Below are 18556 nucleotides of genomic sequence, written 5' to 3' on the forward strand. Positions count from 1 at the left end.
ACTCTGTGCTCGCGATGCAGGGGCCTGGGTTCGATCCCTGGTCAGGGAGCTGGATCCTACATGCCGCAACTAAAGATTCTGAGTGCCACATCTAAGACCCAGCACAGCCAGAAATAAAGGAATGCCAGTCAATACCCCACAGGTCTGATTGTGGGGTAGGTCAGGTCTTGAGGTCACAGTGGAGAAGAGTCTTGTCCAGTGCCCACGGCTCTCTGCTTGAGAATCTGACTCAGCCCACCCCAGGTACTGAGGTTGGCTTCAGGGTCTACTGTCCACCCAGCACCAGGCTCCACCTTGCTGACATGTTCACAGACCAAGTCTGGTGACGACAAACTCGTCCACAAATAAAACTGTGCTATGTAATGCACAAAAAAGCTAATTCTATATAAGAACGTAGGAGGTACCACAGAAAAAGCAAGTAACACAGTACGGAGGATACAGAGCACTTCAGGTGAAAGTTAATGCCTGCACAGCGCTTTAACGATCAGCAGAGATTTTCCAAACAGACAGGAGAGAGACGTGCACTCTGGGAAAAGGGAAGAACATGTGCCTGGTGTGTGGGGAGAATTGAAAAGAGTTTGCGAGGGCTCAAACATCGGCATGAGAGAGAGAAGTGGTCTAGAGAGGGGCCAGGTTAGGAAGGCCTCTGACTAGCAGAAAAAGAGCTCTGGCTTCATCCTAAAAGGGGACACAAGCGCCAGGGACTGCGGCTCTGGCAGCCACGGTCTCCACGCGACGGTCTGGAGCGCCAGCAGCAACAACGGCGCGCCATGCAGGAAGATCAGAGGTCACCGAAATAAACGAACCCGAAGGGAAGTTAAGCACCAAGCTGTGCGTACCTAGAGCTTCTCTCTCACACTAAACAGCAGGGGCTAGAGAGCTTGTGATTCGTCACAGTCCAGGTGGGGCTAGTGGTGAAGAACTCGCCTGCCAGGGCAGGAGACTCGAGTTTGATCCCTGGGTTGGGCAGATCCCCTGGAGGAGGGCAGGGCGACCCGCTCCAGTGTTCTTGCCTGGAGAATCCCATGGGCACAGCAGCCTGGCGGGCTGCAGTCCATGGGGTTGCAGAGTCAGACGTGACTGAGCAGAGCAACACACGGCACAGTCAAAGCTTAGCAGACTCAGTGAGTTAAGACAGACTCCGAGCTTCTTCCTGGCCCAGGACAAATGTGGAGTGACCAGAGGGGCATGACAGGGGTCACCGCTGAGGTGACCAGACAGACACACATGGCCCTTGCCTGGCACCACTAAGCCTGGCCAACAGCATCTGCAAACTAGTCTGACCACCGCAGTCACAGAATCACCTGGGGATCCTCATTCAAGAGGTCTTCCCCAAATATCTGTATTTTTGCCGATTGATATTGACAACTGGGTATGTACTGGGAATACTGGTCTAGTCCTAGGATTGTACGTCAGTAAAGTATGGGGAACATCTAAATAAAATACAGAACACTCTCTTAAGAGTAAAATTTTCACTTCGCAAATGAATCAACAGAATTGAAGGCCTGTGTAACTTCAAACTTATACAATGAAGTCAAAATGTTTTGATTCTGAGCATCAAAGAAGAGTGGAGTACAAATCAGTACCAGCTCAGCAAGCTATTAAACCCACCTTAGCCGTGGGTACCATTCTTGTAACATGGAAATATTCACACAAGGTGGTTGGGAAGATAACACAACTTACTTGAAGTTACTAGCAAACGCCCCTGATAGAGCAAAGCTCACTAAATGCTAATACTCTTGAATTTCCCTGAAAAGCAAAATGTGAAAGAAAATATATGGACAGTGCCTCTCATCACTGAAAAATACATAAGGATGTACCAAGTGACAGGTGTATGAATCAATGAAAAGAATGGATAAGAGTAGGTAAGATACAGAAGTATGAACGTTTCAAGCCATGGAACCAACCATTAAGTACAGTCTAGAACCAAGCACGTCCTCCACACTCAGCTGTCATATGTGTTATCCTATTCCAGGCACTCTTCTGGCTCAGCGTCAGGACAATCAATACATTTTATCTTTTCTGCGATCTATGGCTCAAGGATCTTAACAATCCTTACCAAGTAAGCTCTATAGTGTCTACATCTACCGCATTTGTTTATTCGTGCTTGCTTTTCCTTGATCCTTAATTTGAATAGAATCATCTGTTCAACGTACTGAAAGGTGCTTCCTCTTGTTTTACCGTCAATTCAAGTTCACGTGACTGGACCCGTGAAGGAAAAGAAAAAAACTGGAACCGGAGGACAGAGGCATTAGAAGTGCTGAAAACTTACAAATCTCACTCTGCACTTTTTATGTACAGAGAAAAAAATCTTGTGGCAGGATAAGTTGCTGATTTATTAATCTGATGGTGTATTAATACCTAAATGGGCTCGGGAAGATCCCCTGGAGAAGGGAATGGCTACCCACTCTAGTATCCTTGCCGGGAGAATCCAGGGACAGAGGAGCCTGGCAGGCTACAGGCCATGCGGTTGCAAAGAGTTGGACACGACTGAGCGACTAACACTAATACCTAAATGCCAATTCATTTCTTGTTAATAAATTAGTTTTCCCTTGCATCCTCACCCATCTCAGGGTAGCTCAAGTCTTTAATTTCTTATATTCAGGGTTTTGGAATGCACAGGTTTTTTTTTTAAGCATAAGTCCTTTGTAAAGTTCTTTTTAAAATTGCAGTCCTTTGCAGAGAATGGCACCTCTGAAGCAACAGGAGACATCAGGAGAGGCTCCTGGAGGCCCCAGATGAATCAGGTCTGAGGCTCCAGAGGGGGCGGAAGTGACCCAGTGCTGTCTGCCCTGCACACCCCACGTGCTAGCACCTCTGTGCTGAGGGCCCGTGGGGCACCTATTTGAGAATTGGCATAAAACCCCTAGGTTCAGAGACATACCAAAGATGACCACAAAACTCAGAGACCCAACAGGCAAGAAAATGGGGTGTCTCATCCATGATCAGGAGGGCCTTGAGACCCCTCTTTGAAGTTACGGCCCTTCCCAAGCCCCAGGACCTTAGGGAGACCCTACCAAAAGGAACCTCTGCCAGTGAGGGCCCAGAGGAAGAACAGGGATCATTCAAAGGAGATATTTAAAGTGTGCTGTTCCAACTGAGGGCTTCCCTGGTGGCTCAGATGGTGAAAGAATTGGCTTGCCATGTAGGAGACCTGGGTTCAATTCCTGGGTTGGGAAGATTCCCCTGGAGAAGGGAATGGTAACCCACTCCAGTATTCTGGCTTGGAGAATCCCATGGACGGGCTACAGTCCTTGGGGTCACAAGGAGTCGGATATGACTGAGTGACTAACACTTCTTCCAGCTGAGCTTGTGGACTGAGGCTTGTACTCACTGCAACTCTATTATTATGGCCTCTGAATAACTTTTCTTAAGTCTAATTTTATAGTGATGAGTATATTAAAAAAAATATACGCCCAGCTGAAAGAACTTAGAAGCTGAGGCAGAACTTTAAAGTTAACAAAATAATAGTAACAATGCAGATATGTAAACTTGCCAGTAGAGAGCCAAAGGCTGTCTTTTACATATGATTTCTATCCTCTTTCTTCGATGAAGCATTGATTTTTATGTTAATAACAATGCAGCTTTGATAGATGGCTGAGTTATCTGAAATGAAGGGTTAAGAAATTTAAACCTTGTCGCTTAGAGTAAGACATAAACAAACAGCTGTGAGATGTTCCATCTTGATTAAGGTTGCCACGAACTCGAATAATAATAAACAGTCTATAGCTGCTACATGTACAGTGCCTAGAAAAAGAATTTATTGCCCAGGATTATTTATTATGAAAAAATTATTGTAACTAACTCAAAGGAGAAGTTAATGTTGGGTTGTTTCCCATGATATGTAGATAATAAACACTTGATAGTCATATAAGATGAAGAGTATTACATCAATAAATACTAGATTTGTGTGTGCAAGCCCTCACTGCTGCTGTTGCTGCCGCCAAGTCGCTTCAGTCGTGTTCGACTCTGTGCAACCCCATGGACTGCAGCCTACCAGGCTTCTCCATCCATGGGATTCTCCAGGCAAGAATACTGGAGTGGGTTGCCATTTCCCTCACAAATACTTTAATTATACCATTCCTAGATGTCAGATTAGTGGAATTAACATCCTTTAGCAGAAAAATGGACAAAAAAGGAACAGCACCTGCTATATAAGTATTTATTTTTAATTAACACTTCCACTTAAGACAGTCTATATTACCAAGGAGCTAGGAATTAAAGAGAGGGGAAAATGTTACGTTATTTAATCACAGCAGCAAAGTTGTTTTAAAACGAAAAGCAAGGAACGGAATAGCAACTTGCCGAGTCAAGAGCTATTCTATCGCGATCTTGTCTTAAAGATGCTTACTACATTTCAGCGTTTCCTTTACTTGTCTTTTTACCCTGTCATTTCTTCCTCAGGTTTTAGATTGGGGTGTCAGGCCCATGTTCTAATTGACATGTTGCTATGCCAAAGCACACACAGTTTTGGCTGGGCTCTCATCCTGTCCTTAGCAATAGTTAGGTCGGTAAATTGCCTTGGCAATTGGTAATAGTCCTGCTGTTCCTCATTCATCCCCTCACAAATTAGCCCCTCAGGAAGACAGTGCTGTCTGGACTTAAAAATGACAGTGGAAAACTACCCAGTGGAAAACTACTACTGAGAAGATATCCAGATGAGGAATCACATCCATTCATTTAAAGATTAATTCCTTCACATTCAGGGGTATGGCTTCGTGGTAGATCTTTTGATCTGGTAGATCCTTTGGAGCTGAAGGAAAGCTAGGATAGCAACATGACAATGGAAATTTACGCTTGCTGTTAAATGGGTTTAAGCAAATTCGCTTTTTGTTTCAATAATATGTTGACACACTTGGATACAAATGGAACGCAAATCCAGTTGGATAAACGCTTTGAATATGAACGCATTAAACAGCTAAGTGATGCAAGCACATGGATACCTATATACGTGCACTTCAGTCACTCACACAGAGTAATCTGTCACGCTGAAACAGGAATAAGGGTTCAGATCAATCATATACAAACTAATGCTGAGCCTTGACAGTCTATTAAAGTATTCGGTCAATTCCCAGAACAATAACAGGAAGAGAGCAAGAGAGAGGTAATATCAAATTGAATGGTTTTATTGCAGTGATTCTAGTATTGTGTGCTGAGACCTGCACAGGTGATGGCAGAGAGCCCCGGGGGCAGATGCAGGCACACACGCACCCCCACACCTGGCTGGGCTCCCCAGGTGGCCTGCTGGTAAAGAACCTGCCTGCCCATGCAGGAGACGCAGGTTCCATCCCTGGTCGGGAAGAGTCCCTGGGGCAGGAAACGGCACCCCACCCCAGTATTTGTGCCTGGAGATTCCCATGGATGGAGGAGCCTGGCTGGCTACAGTCTATGAGGCTGCAAAGAGTCAGACGTGACTGAGCACACACGTACCTGGCCAGTGCCTAGTACATTATGGACAATACTGCCTATTATAGTGAATAAAATCCAGAGACATGGGGCAAAAAACAAGAGCCTTAGAGCATTCAATGGCTTACTTAACATAGAATCTTACATCAAAGTTTTGAAATGTAAAAATTAGAAGGTTAGAGGTGGTTCCTGGGGATAATTTGTTAGTGTCTGTAATGGTCAGTTTTAATGGTTAACTTGGCTCATCAATGAGCCAAGTTGACCATATGCATTGATTCAATCAAGCTTTAATCATTGAGGTGTTGCTGTGAAGGTATTTTGTACATGTGGTAACATCTGTAATCAGCTGACTTGTAAGATTATTCTCAGTAATGTGAACAGGCCTCATTCACTCAGTTGGAAGGCCTTAAAAGCCAAACTACAGTTGCCCAGAGAAGGAAAACGTTCTGCCTCAATGTTGCAGCAGCAATTTCTATCAGAATTTCCAGCCTACCCTACACATTTGAAAGCTGTCAGCTCCCACAATCACATATGACATGAGCCAATTCCCTGAAATAAATAGGAGATACGTGTGTGTGGGTGGAGATGGGAGGGCAATCAAGCATAAACAACCCCAAAGTCCTTTAAAATGATAATATGGCTATATTTAATTTTCAAATGTAGCCTAGACACCTACTCAGACCACTACATTATATTCAAGTTCCAACAGTCGGCTTTGTATTTAAGGCATACAGGTTTCCATGTATTTAGGGAACAGTCCAAAGACCAAAGCTGGAGAAGGAAATGGTAACCCACTCCAGAATATTTGCCAGGAAAATCTCATGGACTGAAAAGCCTGGTGGGCCGCAGTCCATAGGGTCACAAAGAATTGGACGTGACTGAGCATGTGTGGACACGCCAAAGACCAAAGAAAAACCATCTTACTGTAGAGTGTTGTTTGCTCGACAGTGTCAGCTCCCAAAAGGACACTGTCACAGGAATTCTTACTAAGACACCGTATCAGTGTTCTCCAGGATGTTCTTAATCCAACCAGTTTGGGGCATGCCAATTTTGGACATCATCTGTACGGATGTTGCTGTGGGTATGGAAGATCCAGGACTGAGCTGAGAGAGACACTTCAGGGCTAATATCTGGAAACAGGTCTGGGAATTGTTAACTGAGATGATGATATTTGAAACAAAGAAGAAATGTCTCAAAGGACACTAATATCTCAGTCATCGAGTGCTCACTGCACGTCAGGCCCTGTGCCCAGCATTTAAATATAAAAGATCTGTTTTAAGCCTTATAACTACTTTCTCCTATAAATATTACTGTGTCCTTTTCACAGAGAGGAAAACTAAGACTGCAGAGGTTAAATAACTTGCCCAAGGTCAAATATCCAGGATCCCAACATCAGCCTTTTTGATACTACAGCCTGTGGTTTTTACTATGACGCTACTGCACGGCCTGCCTTATCTTATAAATGAAGGCACTTGGTTTACAGCCAGAGTTAAGGGATGGGGAGGAAAAAGAGGAATCAGAAGAGTCACCAAGGAAAGACTATCACCAGAGACAAGAAAATATATTGGATAGTGTTTTAAATTCCCAAAAGAAGTGGACAGAAAAGTTAATCCTTAAAGAAGTAAGAAGGAAGTGATAAATATTGTATATCAAATAAATGTAAAGAATAACGGGAGATGGCCTTTTTTCCTAAAGTTATTGAAGGCAGGAATGGCAAGAAAAATAAAGAAGGCAGTGGTTAAGAAATTCAGATTTAAAAGATACAAAAGAAATTATGGTGGTGTAGAAGTAAAGAATCGGCCTGCAATTCTGGAGACCTCGGTTCAATCCCTGGGTCAGGAAGATCCCCTGGAGAAGGAAATGACAACCCACTCCGGTATTCTCGCCTGGGAAATCCCATGGACAGAGGAGCCTGGTGGGCTATAGTCCATGGGGTCACAAAAAGTCAGACATGACTTAGCGACTGAACAACCAAAAAACAGAAACCTCAATTAAACAGAGCTGGGAGACGGTCAGGGGGAGCTCTTTCGCCCTGCAAAGAAAGCAAGCAGAGGTCAATGGAAGAGGACTCTTCCCTCCTAAGCACTCAGCCAATGAAAGCAGAGATTCTGTCTCCTCTAACTCTCCCAGCTTCCCTTTTCCTTGTGTAAAAACTGTGCCCTTCCCTTGCCCTGCAGGGATTTGCTCGTTATAATTGCAGACCCCAAACTGCAATTTAATGATGATCTCAAATAAATCCATCTTTGTTGGAGAAATGTCTATTTGTTTCAGGTCACAGTCTTTTGTCAGATGTTTAAAAAAGATACATGGAAACAATCTGCCTCAGAAAATAGGGAAGAATACTTAGAATACAGGGGAAAGAGAGAACTCTGGGAAAACACTTAATAGATGATGATAGCTAGGTAGCAATATGGGGTGGGGGCAGGGAGGGAGAGAAAAAGAGACGGGGGGAGGGAGGAAAGAGAAAAATGAAAACGCTCATCCTTCAGCAGTCAGTATTTATTTGGTGTCTTAAGTTTTCCAGGAGGTCAACGTTAGAAACATGACTCACAACTTCCTACAGAAATGACAGTCTGTGTTACAGGTGAGTCTGTGACCATCACACAGACCTACCTAACCCATCAAGGAGAAAACAGCTGGGATCCTTGCCTACTGTGATACTTCTCAAATGAACACAAATGTGACCTTTAACATAAAGTGTTTGGATTCTTGCTATAGTGCCATACCTAAGACAAACGTGAACAGGACCATACGATCAAATGAGTCTCTTTTAAAATTCAAACGCTACCCAGTTAGAGGAGACAGAGCTGATAGAGATTATGGGTGAAGACACTTCAAGAAAGCTTAGGGCACCTTCAAAGGCTTTAGAGCTTAGGTCAAGTTTTTGTCATCCAATTTTATTTCAATACCAACACGGCTTCCTCTGTTTCCTGGTGCCATTAGTTCCCTGAGACACACAGTGCTGGGGAAGGGGGTGGTTTTGGTGCATGTTTGAAACAAATGGACACTGATTTCCCCCATTAACTCAGAAGGCTGGAGAACTTCATGTGACTTCAGAGTCGCAAACACAGCACGTGAGCCACGCAGCCTCCCCCTCAGTGCTGGTGCGTGTGGCCCCCAAGGGCCGGCTTCTCCTGGTCTCTGTGATTTTCTTTCAGAAGCTTCAGAACAAGAGAGAGAGGTGTGTGCCGGGTGAGGCTTGACTGCTGTTCAGCACTGAAGAACGTAAGCACTAAACTAAACGGAAAACAGACTATCTTAAATAACGACACGGCCAAAGCGTTTGTTTTGCTTTTTAACTCAATTATAAGTTAAATACAGCTTTGCTAAATAGCTCAATAACTTTAGTTTTGCCAAAGTTTTACTTTATAACTCGCCAGCTTCACTGGTGGCTCAGTGGTAAAGAACCCACCTGCCAATGCAGGAGACATGGGGTTGGGAAGATTCCCTGGAGGAGGAACTGGCAACCCACTCTAGTGTTCTTGCCTGGAAAATCCTGAGGAGCCTGGTGGGCTACATTCACGGGTCTCAAGAGTCAGACACGACTGAGCGACCAAACAAAACTCCACTATATCTAAATACCAAATTGAGCACTTTCCACATGAGGCACTTGAAAGAGGAAATGAGTCCTTTCTACTTGTGTGGTGAACACAGAAGGAATGTGGCCAGAGCACAGCTGTTCGAGAGTCCTGGCGTTCTTTCCCTTGAGATGGATGCAGCTCTCTGTAAATGTGATGGGAACGCTCCTTTGAGACCACCAGGCTTCCCCATCAGTGCTGCTCTTCAGAGGCAATGAGGAAGAATATTCAGGCCAGCGTCTGAGAGGGGGTGTTCTATCAATGCGACCGCCTCCCCCACCAGCATGTCTAAAGGATCTCAGAGCTTTCAGAGCCCCGCATCCACCCTACCCCTGCTGCCCCCCATTCTCCTGTAGCTCCCACCCCAGGGAACAGGGCCAGCCCCTAGCCGTGTCTCTTCCTCAATGCAGAACTGAGATCCACCTTTGGTTCCGAAGACATGGTCAGAGAAGTGAAGTTCCAATGGCCAGTAGTTCAAACATTTTATCTTAAAGAGAAGCAGAACATTTAGAAATCAAAAGTCTTCTTGGAACCCAGACTTGCTGGCCAGCATAGTATCATTTCTCATTTGTTTTCCATTTAAAATAAAGTCTGGTCGATACCTAAACCCACACTATTCATTGCCAAATACGACAAACTGTGGAATTTCCCTTCCACAGGTTAACATGCATTTGTGTCTTTCTTATCCCCTAGTTCCAATATGAGAGCATTACAAGGAGAAATTTAAGGATTCTCCCATGGGCTCAGAAAAGAGAGCACTCAGTAGGTCCTTACTCCAGGCAGCTGGGGCGCCTTCAGGAAGTCAAAGACGGCTAAGCCACCAGCAGCTTGGAGGGGGAGGAGAGGAAGAGAGGAGGAGCAGGGAAGACAAGAGGAGACAGGGAGAAAGGTAGGAGGGCTGGATGATCCCCAGAGACGACTTTTTTCCCAAACCAGCCTTCCCATTTCCAAGAAAACAATTTCAAGTTGTTCCCCCAGTGACTGTTTAGCTGAGTAATCTGCTTACCTTCTGAGAAAATGGGCTAGAAATAAAGCAGACCAGAGGAATGGAAATGGCTCGGTGACAAATTAGAGATGACCCATTTATATTTATTTATTGCTGCTTTTGAACTGTGGTGCTGGAGAAGACTCTGAAGAGTCCCTGGGACTGCAAGGAGATCAGACCAGTCAATCCTAAAGGAAACCAACCCTGAAAAGTCAATGGAATGACTGATGCTGAAGCTCCAGTATTTTGGCCACCTGATGCCATGAACTGACTCTTTGGAAAAGACCCTGATGCTGGGAAAAACTGAGGGCAGGAGAAGGGGACGACAGAGGATGAGATGGTTGGATGGCATCACCGACTCGATGGACATGAGTTTGGGTGAACTCTGGGAGATGGTAAAGGGCAGGGAAGCCTGCTGTGCTGCAGTCCATGGGGTCGCAAAAAGTTGGACACCACTGAACAACAACATTTATAGTAACAAGAAGAGAAAGGGAGAGAGCATTTATAAAACAAGATTCATTATTTATTGTGCATTAAAACTATATCTTCTAATTGCTATGCCAGGAGTTCTGTTTGTACATATCAAAAGTACTAAAGATCACCTTTGTGGCCACTACTCAATGTTCAGACAGCATTTTGTCCTCTACGCTCCATTCCATCTCATTCCACTGTGTTCATTCTGCCTGTCTGCCACTGCCTAGATTGTAGAAGAGGGAGCATTTGCCTCTCCACTGGACTGTGAACACCTGGAAGCTGGGGCGACGTAAAAAGTAACTTTTAAAATCTCCAGCACTGAGTAGAGGGTTCAAAATTGGGTGGGTTGTTCAACATTTAGATATTAAATTGAAATATACTGAAATTGAACTCTTAGAGATTAACTATACAGAATAGCCAAAATGAAAAAAATTCAAGTAGTATAGTGTGGTTGGAAAAGCACTATCAAAATGTCAATGACTGGGGGTTATTCATGTTCTTTTCCATAAATCCACGCCCCGTAGCGTAGCAAACCAATTTGTCAAGTCTCAGAGTAATACAGAGTATAAATAGCTCAATGACTTGAAGCAGGAAACAGGACCAGCTAATGACCTGAGACTCTATCCAGCTCTAAGAAGCAGGTTTCTGTGAAAACAGTGTAGTCACATCCATGATATTGTGCTAAGTAGGCAAAGATATCAATGTGTGCATATTCATAGCCTTCTCTCCTCCTCATCTTCAAAAAGGAACGTGCATTTGTTGCTTTGGAGGCTACTGGGCTTGGCATTTTGGGTACATTTGTCTGGAGAATCAATAGGCAGGAGAATTGGAACAAGCCCAGAAAGGCTAGATTTCTCTAGACGAGTAAAGGGAGAAAGGGTCAGGAAAAGAAAATGGCATTCTAAAAGGGAGTGTGGAATGACCAGACCAGTGGGGAAGCAGTCTGGGGAGAACTGGGGTTGAGTTTGATGAGGCAGGGTCAGGGACATTCTGGAAGAGGTTTCTATGCTTTTAGAGCTACTGAGACAGAGAGAGAATAAAAGAATTTTGAGGGTTTTTGTTTTGTTTTGTTTTTTAACAGTAGAAACTAATACAACATTGTAAATCAACTATACTCCAATAAAAAAGATGCGGTACCTATACACAGTGGAATATTCTCAGCCATGAAATAATGAAATGTCGCTGTTTGCAGTGACAGGAATGGACCTTGAGACTCTCACACCAAGCAAAGTAAGTCAGAGACAGATCCATGATGTCGCTTACACGTGGGGTCTAAAACAGCGCTACAGATGAACTTACGGAACGGAACAGAGTCACAGACGCAGAAAATAAACTGACGGTTACCAAGGGGGGAAGGAGCGGAGGGGCAGAGACTGGGCTGGCACACGCACTGCCGCGCGGGGCTCAGTCGCTCGGTCGGGTCTGACTCTGCGGCCCCATCGACTTACCCGCCAGCTCCTCTGTCCATGGAATTTTCCAGGCAAGAGCACTGGAGTGGAGTGCCATTGCTTTCTCCAGGGGATCTTCTTGACCCAGGGATGGAAACCACAACTCCTGCGTCTCCTGCGTCGGCAGGCGGATTCCTTACTACTGAGCCACCTAGCAAGCCCACATACATACATCACTACATGAATTAGTAAAATAGATAATAAGGCCCACTGTACGGCACAGGAGCTCTACTCAGTGCTCTGTGATGACCTATATGGGAAAATAATCTACAAAAGAGTGGTGCATGTGTAAGTGGCTCACTCTGCCGTAAACCTGAAACTAACACACTGTAAATCAACTATAAGCCAATAAAAAGTAAGTAAAAACAAGACTATAAGCACTTTGAAAGGCAGTGGTATTATCTTATGTGTGTCTTATTATTTCTCATTGTGGTGAGCACATCAAAACGGTAGAAATTAGTGAATGAATAAATATGTAGTAAAGACATTATTGTTCTCACTTATAGCTACCTATTATTACTCAGACAACAAAATTATGGGGAATTAAAACTCTACATAGTGTTTTCTTCATTTCTTGAGTTGTTGTAACTAATGCCCTATAACTATGAGCTGCCATGATTTCCATTTAAAAATAGCTGCTGAAGTCACCCATTGAACTGAACCTTACTGAGACAACCTTGCTAGGATTGTTACACTCCTAGCATGCAGAAAAGCAATCAAGGAAAAGCCACGCTTAAGTAACTCCTAATGAACAGAAGAAATGCTCCCTAAAGGAAAAATCTGTGACAGCCTCCAAAGTGTACATCAACAAAATGAGTTTAAAACACGAATATGACAAAATTCACCAGCGTTTTTGTGAGTATGATTCAAACATCAGATTTACAAATTAACATGGAGCTTCTGGTAAATAACATAAATGGCTAAATCAAACCTAACTTGATTATTTTATCACAAAAATAAAATTTTAGTGATGAATGTCATGCATCAGCTAAGTTTTTTTCTTTTCTTATTGAACAACTCAATTAAAACCAAACCTGTGGAAAATCACAGAATAGCTTAAGGCCAAAAGCTAAAATACCTGCTTTAACTTAAGTCTGTCTCATTAACAGCCCTCAGAAAGACAAAAGGTCCTCATGTTAAAGGCTGTAGCCTACCAGGCTCCTCCGTCCATGGAATTTTCCAGACAAGAGTACTGCAGTGGAGTGCCATTTCCTTCTCCAGGGCATCTTCCCGACCTAGGCATTGAACCTGGGTCTCCCACATTGCAGGAAGACGCTTTACCATCTGAGCCACCAGGAAAGCCCCATATTAAGGGTAAAACTTACAGAATGGACACAAATTGGACAACAATAATTTGCTACCCACAGTTTAGTAATCCCAGAGCCACTACATTTAATTTTCTATAATAGATTGATGTCGCCTCTGACAATCATTACTTCGAAATGATTTTTCCTTCAGTTACTAAACTCAAGCTTTTAGTACTCTATAACTTGCAACAAATAGGAGAAAACTTCTAGTGCTACTGAAATTAATAAAAAAAGATTAGATGTCATCCTCTACAAATACATATCATTATAGATTCCTCTTATCTGGTTCCCGTGAGTTAGCTGGTCACGCCAAAGCATTTGAAGTCAACATGGGGGTATTACATGTCACTTCACTTAAGTAGCCACTTTTTGCACCTGGCAGATGACCTCTTCATCTTCAACCAATCGTCTGTTGGCATCTATTCAGCTTCATCTGGAAGCTGTTAGTGATGGTTTGAGGGAACAGCATGAAAACCCTCTTTACTCGAGCCTCACCTGTTCTACCCTGGCCAACTCCCGAAGATGGGTATCTTATATAGTGAAGCCTCCTCAGAAGCAGGGTCTGCCTCTCCTGCCAGTCCTGTTTGTGTCCAGCAGAAAAATGAAACAGCAAATTTGGAAGAAAGAGAGGAATTACAGAGCGACACGGACGTGGCCACCCACGTCATCCAGAGCGTTCAGAAGAGCTGCCTCTACTTATGGGGTTGAGGTGAGGTGCTTGATGACCCAAAACATGGGACAAAAAAAAAAAAGGACTTCTCTGGCGGTACTGTGGATAAGAATGTGTCTGCCAAAACAGGGGACACTGGTTCGACCCTGGTCGGGGAAGATCCCGGGCACCCCGAGGCAACAGTCACCACGACACCAGTACTGAGAGCCACCTGCACTGAGCTCGTGGTCCCCGACAAGAGGAGCCCGTGCACCGCAGCGAAGGGTGACCTCCACTCACCGCACACATGGCACAACAGGAAATAATTAGGGACAAAACCCCCATGCGATGCTGTCCAGATACAGGTGGGCTTTGTGGGCTCAAGACATAAAACAGACATAGCTACGGATTTTCGATGTTTCCTAATTTCAAAAGACTGCTCTTGACAATTTTTGAGCCTTGAGTAATTCAGGAAACTGGGGAAGGATGAACCATAACCGCCAAAAAAACCCCAAGTGGCAGGATTTCAAAAGAAATGAAGCTGTAACGGTAAGATGTCAGTTGTGCTAAGCGATGCTTTAAAAGCCCTTGTTAGTTTTGCAACAGTGGAGAAATACATCTGTAGGATATCCCCAGTCACCGCAAGTCCCGCTTGTCTGAATAACCCAGAGTGATCGAGAGTAATACCGTAATAGCTCCGGACTCCTTTCCTGGCAAGTTCGTGGACACATACATGCACGTGGTTCTTTACCAAAGTATGAGAGTGCTTCCTATGCCTTTAGGCAGGTGGCTATTTTAAGATAACATTTAATGGATATCATCTCAAGCCAAGGTAAAAAAAAAAAAAACTAAGATTTTAAAAGTATCTTCTTTCAGTTTCTGGTTTTCGTTTCTTTGTGAGTCATGGGCAGCCTACTGCTCTACGCCAAAGTGTTCTCTCTGTTTCTTCTGTCACGTGTGCGCACGCTCTGTCGCTTCAGTCGTGTCCAACTCTTTGCGGCCAGCTGGACTGTAGCCCGCCCAGCTCCTCTGTCCATGGGATTCTCAAAAATACTGGAGTGGGTTGCCACTTCCTTCTCCAGGGGACCTTCCTGACCCAGGAGTTGAACCCACGTCTCCTGTGTCTCCTGCACTGGCGGGCAGATTCTCTACCACTGAGCTACCTGTGTTATTTTTTATTAATTACAAATGGCCCCCTCAGAACAATGAATAAAATACAATTTTCCCCTATTCTTCCTTAAAGAGCCAAACAAAACATGTTTGAAGAAAAACTGTTGTTCTTAGTAGAATGAATTGAGCTTCTTTAGGACCCTCTCTATTCATCTTTTCCTGTAACAGCCAAATCATAATTGTTCTTGGCAAGATCCTTGCTTACACTGCAAATGAGAGACTTGAAATTTACATCTGAGCTGCTGTGTCACTGTTATTCCTTCCAAGAAGGGCTCTGGTCATCAGTTTTTCTTATGTTCTCGAATAAAGTTGAAAACATGGCTGTTTTGACCTTATAAGCAACAAACAATCTCTAACGACATCTACTCACTGGGAAGTGAAAACTAAAAAATGTAAATTTGGTTGCACCATTTCCATTTCACTTCCTACGGATCAAATTCCTACACGTTCTATAGATGCTTTTCATTCTCACCACTTGCACTCGGATAAATTTCTCTTTAAATCCCAAAGTCAAATGGATGTTTGAAAAAGATGTGAAATCAAAACAATTTCTTTTAATTTTTAATTGGAAATTCTTCATAAAAGAAATATTAGTAAAAAGAATAAATATGCTTTCCTGGATAAATATTGTTAAAAGACCTTTTTTTCTCCTGCAAAAAATTTATATATATATATATATTCAAAACTTAAAAATCTAAGTGACAAATCTAGAACAGTTAAAAAAATTTTTTTAATCTAGAGAAAAGTTACTATCATCAAAATTTATTTCAAGTAAATCCATATCACTTTTGAAATTAAATCTTAACTATAGAAAACTCAAATCTGTTGACTTGAAAGATATACTAGAAGATATCACACAACTGAGAAACTGAATTTTGAAAACAAGCAGTTGATATGTATATAGTGAATGAGTAAGTACCATTTGAAAAGAAGGGAAAGTTGTTTCTAAATGTTTATTTATGCATGATCTTTATAATAAAAATGAAAGTATTTTCAGTACTAAACAATTCATTTAGTTGTGACTTTCTTCTGCATTCTCCATAACTAGGCCAGAATTTCTATACAAATACAATCTGAATAAATATTCATTTAGTGACTGGAAAAAAAAAAACCAAATAAACAAATGGCCTTATAAATAAAAATCATGATACAATGGTAATGAAGGCCAGCTAATCAAGCCTGCCAGTTTAGTGAAGTGGTTTTAAATATGTTTAAATATAATTGAGAAACCATTCAAAACAATTTAATTTGAATTAGTGAGGTTTGTTGATTTCATTAAAAAAAACTGACTTTAAAAGAAAAGTGAATATGGTGCTTCTGGCCTCAAAAGAGTAACAACATATTTCCCGTCCTAAACCACGAGAAAACAGGAAAGAATACATGTAGTAATTGATTTCTAAAGTTAGACAACAGACAGTGTGGGGCCATGGTCCCTGGGATAAGGTAAGTGAGCCAGATGGACCCTACGGTACTCTTGTTTTTTTGCACTGAGATAATTCCTAAGGCATGAAGGAGAAACCCAAGCAGCGCCCAGCAAGGTCTTGATGAGCTGAACTGATGATAACTAAAACCACTCGACAACTCCAGAATAAGGAGTTCAAGGCCGCCTAAAGCCAGACTTTGTGGGACAGAGTTCTAGAGAAGAAGCAATTATGACATGCAGGAGTCCAAAAAATCTACATAGGAGTCCCCCGAGTTTTCAGCTAAATACCAATCTGAGTACGTATAGAGTAAAACCTCACAAGACTGGGGAAGTACAAATCCCAGGAAACAGCAATTACTGGAGGGAGACCTGTAGGGAGGAAAATGGGCTGTGGACAGACTGAGCTACTGAGCTTTCAAAAGCCAGAGTGGGGAGTGATTGAGGGAGTGACAGTCGCTCTGTTGTGTCCGACTCTGCGACCCCGTGGACTATACACAGTCCATGGAATTCTCCAGGCCAGAATACTGGAGTGGGTAGCCTTTCCTTTCTCCAGGGGATCTTCCCAACCCAGGGATCGAACCCAGGTCTCCCGCATTGCAGGCAGATGCTTTACCAGCTGAGCCACGAGGGTTAAAGGCAAAGAAATTCATATCCTTGAATACATGACAAGTTTAATAGAGCATTTGAGAGGGTCACACTTTAGTAGCAGGGCTAAACTATCCCTGAAGTAAAGTATCCTTTATACCTGCCCTGTCCGTCTAGTCAAACTGATGGTTTTTCCTATAATCATGTATGGATGTGAGAGTTGGACCATAAAGAAACCTGAGTGCCAAAGAATTGATGTTTTTGAACTGTAGTGTTGGAGAAGACTCTTGAGAGTCCCTTGGACTGCAAGGAGATCCAACCAGTCCATCCTAAAGCAGATCAGTCCTGAATATTCATTGGAAGGACTGATGCTGAAGCTGAAACTCCAATACTTTGGCCACCTGATGTGAAGAACTGTCATTTGAAAAGACCCTGATGCTGGGAAAGATTGAAGGCAGGAGGAGAAGGAGATGACAGAGGATGAGATGGTTGGATGGCACCACCGACTCAATGGACATGAGTCTGAGCAAGCTCCAGGAGTTGGTGATGGACAGGGAGGCCTGGCATGCTGCAGTCTGTGGGTTTGCAAAGAGTCGGACATGATGGAGTGACTAAACTGAAAAAAAACTTCAAGTCCTAATAAAAGCACCGGAGAACCAACCTATCAGTAAGTTAACTGCCTACAAAATAAAAATCCAACATGTCTTAAAAGAATGCAACAAAACACAGAAATTAAAGCATAAATTCATTATCTAGGATCCAATTAAAATTTATTAGCTATATAAAAGAAAGAAAGAAAGTGAAGTCGCTCAGTCATGTCCAACTCTGTGCGACCCCGTGGACTGCAGCCCACCAGGCTCCCCCGTCCATGGGATTCTCCAGGCAAGAGTACTGGAGTGGGGTGCCATTGCCTTCTCCAGGGGATCTTCCCAATCCAGGGATCAAACCCAGGTCTCCCATGTTGCAGGCAGACGCTTTACCTTCTGAGCCACCAGGGAAGCCCTAGCTGTGTAAGGGAGTAGGACAATTATCAGAAAAAGAATCAATAAATAAGAGAAGCTGGAAATAACAGAAAATTTGTAATTATCTCACAAGTTTCAAGCAGCTGTTGTCAATGTGTTCGGCATGCAGAAAGTTTTAATTACGTGAAGAGAGAATTCAAGATTTAAAAACATCATGAAATGGAATCTTTAGAGATAGAAAACATAACATCTAATTCAAAGTATCAGTTGATTAAGAGCAGATTAGATATGGCACAGGAAAAGATCTGTAACTTGAAGACATAACAATATAAATTATCCAAAGTGAAACTTAGAGAAAACTGACAGAAATAAATGAAGAGAATTTAAGTGATAGTGACATGATGTAATTAAAGTGTCAAAAGGAGAGGAGATGAAAGGGATACAGAAAATACTTGGAGAAAAAAATGGCCCTCAAATTTATAAATCTTCTGAGAAATATAAATTCATGGGTTCAAGAAACTTCAAATAACCCCAAACAGAATGAATCTAATGAAAACCATGCCAAACTA

This window comes from Bos mutus, chromosome 24 (assembly GCF_027580195.1).
Source record: "Bos mutus isolate GX-2022 chromosome 24, NWIPB_WYAK_1.1, whole genome shotgun sequence".
Taxonomy (NCBI): Eukaryota; Metazoa; Chordata; class Mammalia; order Artiodactyla; family Bovidae; genus Bos; species Bos mutus.